Below are 8,254 nucleotides of genomic sequence, written 5' to 3'. Positions count from 1 at the left end.
ATAATGACAGCTAAATGCTGTGTACTACGCTTCGTTGACATTTTGGTGACGTTTTGTCCTACTCTTCTTTGTGAACTGCTTTTATTTAGCAACGTGAAAGGGTTGTCCAGCATGATTGACGTGTTTAAGGTGAAAGGTCAAACATTTTCCTTCAGAATTTTCTGCCAAAAAGCAGAATTCATGTTTCCATCAATTACAGCAAATAATCAGTGTTCTGAAGTGGCAAAGCAGCCCCAGACCATCACACTACCACCACCGTGTTTGACTGTTGGTTATCAGGAATAACAGGATGCACCTTCCAAAGGGTCCAGCATTTTACCTGGGAGTCCTGGGTAGAGCCCTGCACGGGCCTAAAATCTGAGCCCGTGTCCGGCCCGGCCCGAGGGGGTGGAGCCCCAGCCCGACCCGGCCCGAAAAGGTTTTCAGGATTCTCTGGCCCGGCCCGAGCCTGAGCCCGACTTTTTTTAACCAACTAAATGAAAACAAAGTGCGTCAATCCTGACCAATGTGTTAAAAGACGTGCAGGATCCGATCAATTTGTTTTTCCTTCGTTTACTGTCACGGAGATAATGGCACACTGGCTCTGGTGGTAATCAAGTTAAATTTGATCTCTTTCCAACAATTTTCACAGGAAAACAAAGCAGTTAAAAGCAGGGCTTGTGTTGACCGGATAGTTCCCGTATTTGACGGTTTATTTTGACGGAGAAAGAATAGAAAGAATTATCTCGACGCATGCAGACGAACTGACATTTTATTCTATGCACATCGCAGATGTAGCTAAAAGATTCCCATCTGAACATCTGAGCTGTTCAGCGCAGCTCGCTGTCAGCGCGTATGTGCACAGCGAGCTGAAGTTGGGGAGAGGGGTTTGGAGCGCATCGCAGAACCAGAGCGCATGCGGGAAGGTTCCTCCCACTGAAGCGAGTGTTTTCCAAACCCTGTCGGTCAGAGAGACTTGTCACTTAGAAAATGTTCCCTGATTATGAAACTTTGGCTGAATAGCGCTTGTTCCTGTCTCCAATGTGGCGACGCATCCAGGAGCTGAGGAGAAGCCCAGAATCTCTTCAGCTCAGAAAGCGCCTATGACTACGCACAAGCGTGACGCATAGGCGTCATTTTAACCGGGGACGCCGGGGACATGTCCCCGGCAAAATTTGTGATTGGCAGCTGTGTCCCCCCCACTTTCAAAAAAGCCTGCCTTTATTGTCCCCAGCAATTTTTAAACCCCACTCAAGTGTATGGTTATTGTCCCCAGCAATTCTGAAAACAAACTGACGCCCTTGGCGTGACGCGTCAACCCCGTCTCACAGTAAGACTGGGTTGGACCTGTTCAGGTTTACGCAGACAATCTTCACATAGAATTGACTTACAGATATAAAATTAATTCAGTAAAATATAAAGCATTTCATTTAAATATCCATTCATTATTTTACAAGCACAGAGAGCCGCATCAGATGGATGGAAGAGCCGCGGGTTGTGACATGTTTTCTCCAGGACCAGAGAGGACACAAACTCAATACATCTCTTTTATTGTGAGGTAATAATTTCTCTGAGTTTTGCGGTTGCGGGTGGGAGTAGACATGCACGCTGCAGGTGCGGGCGGGAGTGTAACACACACGTTGCAGTTGCAGGCGGTAATGGTCAGAAATTCAGCGGGAGCGGGAAGGAGTGGGATGAAGAAAACAGTCCCGCGCAGGGCTCTACTGCTGCGTTTGTGTTTCGATTTTTTTTATGAATTCGATTAAAAATAAAGGCGCCCGGCCTGGCCCGTGTCCGAGGTAATTACACAGTCGTTGGTCCGGAGCCCGACCCGAGGGCCTAGGGCTTCAGTGCAGGGCTCTAGTCCTGGGGTTTCATCAAGATGTACTTTTTCAGAGGGAAATGTTAAATGTAACAAAAAAATAAAATGTATAAAAATAAAGATTAAAAAACAAAATGGGGCCAACTTTTTTTTCTTCAGACACAATCAGGTGAAATCCTAATCAGTGAACAACATGTCATTCATTTTCATTCATTTTTATCAACAAGTTTGATCCCAGCCAGCATGCACCTGAAATATATATGGGCAAACCATATGGGTGCAATCAGGGTTTGTCTGCGGTTTCCATGGTGGCCCCACGGGATTTGCCCGCATAGATTTTAACAAGCCCGAGTATTGGTCAAACCATTTGGGTCCCTCTGAAAACCCATGTAGGGGCTGGTAAATGAACGTGTGCCAACCCCTGTGGGGCCACCATGGGCAAACCCTGTTGGCACCCATACGGATTGCCCATATAGGGCCCACCTATGCATGACGGCTGGATGATTTAGAAGGAAAATCGTGATTAAATTGTCCAAGCACTTCAAAAGAAGTTCAGTAAAAAAAGTATTTAGTAAATTCTGCCTTCAAAAAGACACATTTTCTTTTATCAAATGATAAGTTTGTCAATTCATCCACTCAATCAGCTTCACTAAAGGCTTAAATTAAACATCAAGACATGTCAAGGCGTCAAAAGTAAAAATCCTGAACAGAAACGTGAAAATGTTACTAATGGGCCATTCCCATCTGGGTCGGCCCGGGCCGGGTAGCCCCAGTCGGCCCCAGCCTGGCCCGGTTGATTTCACACATCCTTGTCTTAAGCCCATGTGGGCTGATTCTACCCACCAATCAGAGGCTTGCTCTAATGGAAGGTGTGGATTTGCTGTCAGCAGTGGGTGTGTTGGCCCTGGTCGGCCTGAATCAGACCCCCTCGAGAAGAGGGCTGAGAATGAGCCTTGGTTGGCCCAGAAAAATACCAGGCCACACAGATATGTAAACAACCTACGCTACCCGGCCAACCCGGTACAGATGGGAATGGCCCATAATTTTCCTGCAAACGTCCACACTTTTCTCCAAACCCGACCGTCCCAACTCTTCGACGCTGTTATTTTGTGATTTTTCATCATCTGTGTTTGTGCACTTCTCTGGATTTTTGCAGATATCCTGGTATAGTCATACTTTCATTACAACAGCGCTACTGCCATCGACATGCCCCAAACTTGTCAGACGTATCGTCAGTCTCACGGTAACAACAGACCACCTCTGCGGCGTTAATCCCAGCCCCGGCTCACCTCGTCTTCGCTCCGTAATTGCACTCGTTGGAGCAACGCTGGCTCACAGTATGGGAGTCTGTATTGCAACTGTCACCTATCTGAGACGTCTCACTCGGTCTCATCATTTTCCCCTCAGCTCTCATAAGCACGGCTAATAAAATGTAAAGATGGGAGATAGCCCACCGCTGACGGAGTTTTATTAAGAACATAATGACAATATCGCTGCTGTAGTGATCTAAGATGAAGGGCGGAAGTGAGCGTGACATCACAGGCTTGCTTTATTTCATTATATTGTTTAAAACTCCTTATTAGGGACAGCGGGACAAAGCAGCACTGCCACTGATAAAGCAAGGCAATTTCAGCTGCTGCTGCAGCTCCAAATTACAGCCGTACATCATACAGCTCCCCTCTCCCAGACTTACCCTAAACTTCTCCTCCATCTGCTTCTCCTCCTGTATGAGCAAGTTCTCCTGTATGATTGTTTGTCTTCATGCCACCAGCAACGGGGAGCCGAGAGACAGGCAGAAGTGTGAGAGACAGCAGCTGGAACGGCAGACAACAGCTCCATCTACAGATAGGTCATCGGGACAGTGTTGCTGATGTTTGACTCACTTTCCCATTATCATCGTTTTAGAAATCAGCAGCAATAAGAAGCTTTTTTAGGCAAAGATGTGAAACGTTTTCAGCTTTTGGAGTTGTCGGTTTCTGCTGCTGCAGCTAGAATCTGAGCTGCTGAAGACAGTTGAACCACCTGACAATTGAGTTCCCTCAAGCCACATTTTTATATTTAAATTGTGTTTGTGCAACACTTTTGTCTGACTATTTTGGTTCTCAGATCTGTTTCTCCCAGTCTTCACTTTTGAACGTGTAAAAAAAAAACTTGTTTCTTAAAATTGGTTGCTGCTGGTGTCACACTTTAAAGCAGGAAATCCCTGATTTACATTACTATACATTTCTCTTATGTATAAGAAAATATTGGAAATAATCAAATAGATAGATTATTTTACAAAATCTGTAAAACATTTGGTAACGCTTCCTTTTACAGTCCCCTAATTACTAAGTACTTACATGGTAATTACATAGTAAGTTAACGTGTATCATTGTGTAATTAAAGCGTTTAATTGTAATAAAGTGTAATTATTGTTTAAAGCAGTATTTTTGGAAATGATTAATAAAAAATAAAAACTAGAATTAAACCTGAGTTTCATGGTAACAACTGTTTAAGAACTCAGAAACAATAACACACTTTCATTTAATATGTAGTTACCATGTAAGTACTAAGTAATTAGGGGGCTGTAAAAGGAAGCATCACCAAACATTTTTTAGAACTCAAACAACACATTTTTGGTGGTTCTTCGTTATACACGAGTAAGAGGAGCTTGGTTTTTCCTTAGCTGACGTGTTTCAACGTCTACGTCCATCGGCGATGGCGCTGACGAAGGCGGATTAGAAAATAGCTCTTTTAGCCCCATTGAATTCCGTTCTTTTTTTGGGGGGGGATCCATGAACTGACCGGAAAGGGAGGAGACTCCCTATTAGGGACGAGATGTCCAAATATCAGGAAATAAGAGTCGAAATCCTGTCTTCTGAAGCAGATTTTTCCCCCACAGAGAACGACGAAGGCATTCATTCATACTACACACCAATGCAAATGTGTTACAACAATACGAGTTAAGTTGATCTTTAATAAAGAACAACTTAAGTGAAGTATGATCATAAAAAATGATTAATTTCAATAATTTTTATGTTTTCCATTTCAGTCAACCTAAAATGTGTACAATAAACAACATTAATAAACTGCAATTGAACTAATGCACTAGTAGAGTTTGATAACACATTTATTTTCTGAAAACTTTTTCACTTTCAGAACTCCATTATTTTGTGGCAATTGACTGCCTCGATATTTTTTGAGTTCTGGTAACTCATTCAGGTTTACAGTGTAGAGCAAACCTAATGAAATATAATGTTGCTCCTTTGTGCTGCAGTTTTAAAGGGTTTCGTAAAAGTGCATTTTGTCTTTTTCTTCGTTCACCACAACGTCCATTAAAAACCAACTCTGCAGCGACCTTCAAATCATTGCAAACGTGACCCCACGTGTCCCCTTCGCTGCATATGAAGTGACTCAAAGATCAACAAACCATCAGGTTGACAGGCCTAACCTATCTGCCATTAGCCCGTTGAGATATCACACTTTGCTTTAATTCACCGTCTTTCAGAGTGTCACACTTTATATTCCCTGGCATGGGCAGGCTACATGCAGATGCATAATTTATCTCAAATTAGCGCCTATTTGAGTAAGCATCAAAGCAAGGCGGCTAAGGTTTGGAGGAGAGCTTAAGAAACCGCAGGGAAACCATCGACAGGATTAATGCGGGAGACTTTTATAAGAAATTACTGGCTTAATGAAGTGGATAAAAATGCTGCCAGTGTTTTATTGCATCTAAATTGTGTGGAAGTGGTGTTTAGCTGTCTCGCCTACATCCCACATAATGGCTCGTGACAGTAGCTGTGAGGCTTATTTAACTTAACTGGTGAATAACTTGCATGGCGAAGCTATTCACCGACTTGCTTTTATATGCACTAAACCAACGAAGAGGTAACTCCCCCCACACACACCCATCTCCTCATTATTCATCATAAAACCATCTTAAAATCAGCCAGATAAAGAAAAGATCCACTGATTGTTGGTTTTGAGGAGTTTAAATGTTACGTGGGCCTGACTCGACTGTTCCTTCATTTAGATTTGACTTCAATCTTGTTGACTCTATCTTGTGTTGCTGAATAAATAAGTGGAGCTTCTCTGTTGCTGTTATAGATGCTTCTTATGTTTATGCATTATTGTTTTGATTCAATTTACAGGAGCAGAAATTGATGCACGCTCAAAAAATTGTCCACAAAAAAGGTTAGGCGGTTAAAAAAGATCATTTTGGGAGTTTTAGAGCAGTCCAGCAGCTCCATCTTGTGGAGAAAAAACCTCATAGGAGAAAAGACCAAACCAAACATCTGTCCTGTTCAACCAAAAGACATATTTAAGTGATGTACATTTTTTTAAAATGAAGAGCATTTCAGGTTTTTTCCTCATTAGTTTTTAAATAATATTCCGTCCAAACAAGTTGAACAGAGTGCCTCAATGGCATTTTAACATTACAATTAAACAATTTCATTTAAAGTAGGAACATTTCACCTCCTGTGGCCCGAACGCATATGTCCTTCTGCTCTGCATCGCCAGCTGAAGTGCTTATAATGACGAGGTTCTGGACATTTGCCTCAGACTCGTGGAAGTTTAAATGTTGTTCAGGAGGATGAGTCAAGTGCTACTTCAGTGGAAGTATTATGGGGTGTGGAACACTGAAAAAAAATGTTTATTATCATTTCTGATTTTATTTGGTTACGCTGAGATTTTCATGCAGGCTGAACATGAAAATAGTCTCCTACACTTATCTCCTGCATTAGCTTCTGTTAGAAAATAGATGGAGAAACTGGGATTTGAAAAGCCTGACAGATCTACGCCACACTGTCACTTAAAATGAATGAACTCACCCACGTGGACAGATGACGAGGAAGGCTGTTGTTGTCCAGTCGGAGGAGAGATGTTCAGATATCCAGAAACAAGACTGGAAAACCTCTGCTATGATCAGCTGTCATATCACCAAGTAGCTCAAATAGGGAAGAATTCCTTTTCCAAGCTTCATGCGAACCTGCGTCACATGTAGCAGTATCAGGCATCCATCTTAGTGCTCTCACTCACTTCGCCTTACCTACTTCTTTTATACTCTACTGCCCTCTAGTGGTAGACACAACACTGTCATCTGAAGCTCAGCTGTGATGTGGCTCACTTCTAGTTCCTGAAACTGTGTTTTCCCCCAGAGTACAACTTACAAGGTGTTCCTTCCTATTAGAGACCACTGCAAATGTATTACTTAAGTAAGTGAACCACATCTTTAAAATCAGTGAACATTTCTCCCAATTAAATAACCAAAAGTTTACTCTGAAAAAAGTGTTTCCAGACTAGGAAAGTGCTCGCTTCAGCAGGAAGAAATCCTCCTCCATGTGCTTTTGTAGTTCTGCTGCGCTAGCTTGGGAACTACAGACAGGCTCCGACACGTCCTCACCTCCCCAGGATGCTGTCGACAGGTACCCAAGTGTGAGACAATGCTCAGATGGAAATCTTTTCTTGATAGTGATGTTTTCTATGTGAATTGTAATCTGTCAAAATTACTGATGACCTTCTGATTTTATCAGTCACTGTTTAAAAAAAACATCAAATATGGAAAAAATCCAGTTAAAGTTGCTTTAGCGAGACTGAAAAACAAGCTAGGTTCTGAAATCAAAACAGTCACAGAACAGAACACTCTTCTCGAGTATCTTCTCCGAGATGCTTCTGCTGGAACCGTAAACCCGCATTGCCAGAGGAAACGAGGTAGCGCTAAACACCAGTTGCCGTTTGCTAGGTCCAAATGTCTCATTGTCCATGACTTGAATTGTGTTTCATTTTGGGACTCTGGTAGTTTGTCTTAAGGTTGAAGTGGTAGCAGCCGGCTGTTTCTCCTTCTTTGACATAATTGAGCGGAGAACCTCTCACACCTGTGGTGTTATTCAATTCAAATTCAAAAATACTTTATTAATCCCAGAGGGAAACTGATTGCTGTAGTAGCTCAGAATAATAATAATAATCAAGTCATCAAAGAGTTATTGTATATTACAAAGGCTGTTGGCAGGAAGGATCTCCAGTAGCGGTCAGTGTTGCAGCAAAACTGAAGAAGCCTCTGACTGAAGACACTCTTCTGTTGTCGGACAGTCTTGTGAAGAGAATGCTCAGGGTTGTCTGTAATTTTCTTGATGTTTCATGATTTTCTTATGTTGATAAATGCGGGAGTGCGTAAAGACGACCGAGGGAAGTGCTGCAGTTTAGCCAGCCAGACAACCGGATGATAGCTTTTGGTCCAAAGGTGTGATTGGCATAGCTTTTTAGACAAATGTGAACTTCATTGTTTATTTTTAATCTCCTCAATAGCACCTCTCAAGATAAAAATCACGAGGCGCTTTACAAAAACTTTAAATATAAAATGATAAAAATGATTAAAACATGTTTACTATGTTAGAATGTTGTTAATAGGCATTAAAAATGTTTTAAGCTTACTTGTATTTGAAGTTAGCTATTGTAGCTTTAATGTAGCCTCTG

This window comes from Nothobranchius furzeri, chromosome 5 (assembly GCF_043380555.1).
Source record: "Nothobranchius furzeri strain GRZ-AD chromosome 5, NfurGRZ-RIMD1, whole genome shotgun sequence".
In the NCBI taxonomy this organism is placed as follows: Eukaryota; Metazoa; Chordata; class Actinopteri; order Cyprinodontiformes; family Nothobranchiidae; genus Nothobranchius; species Nothobranchius furzeri.
This window is presented reverse-complemented; position numbering follows the sequence as displayed.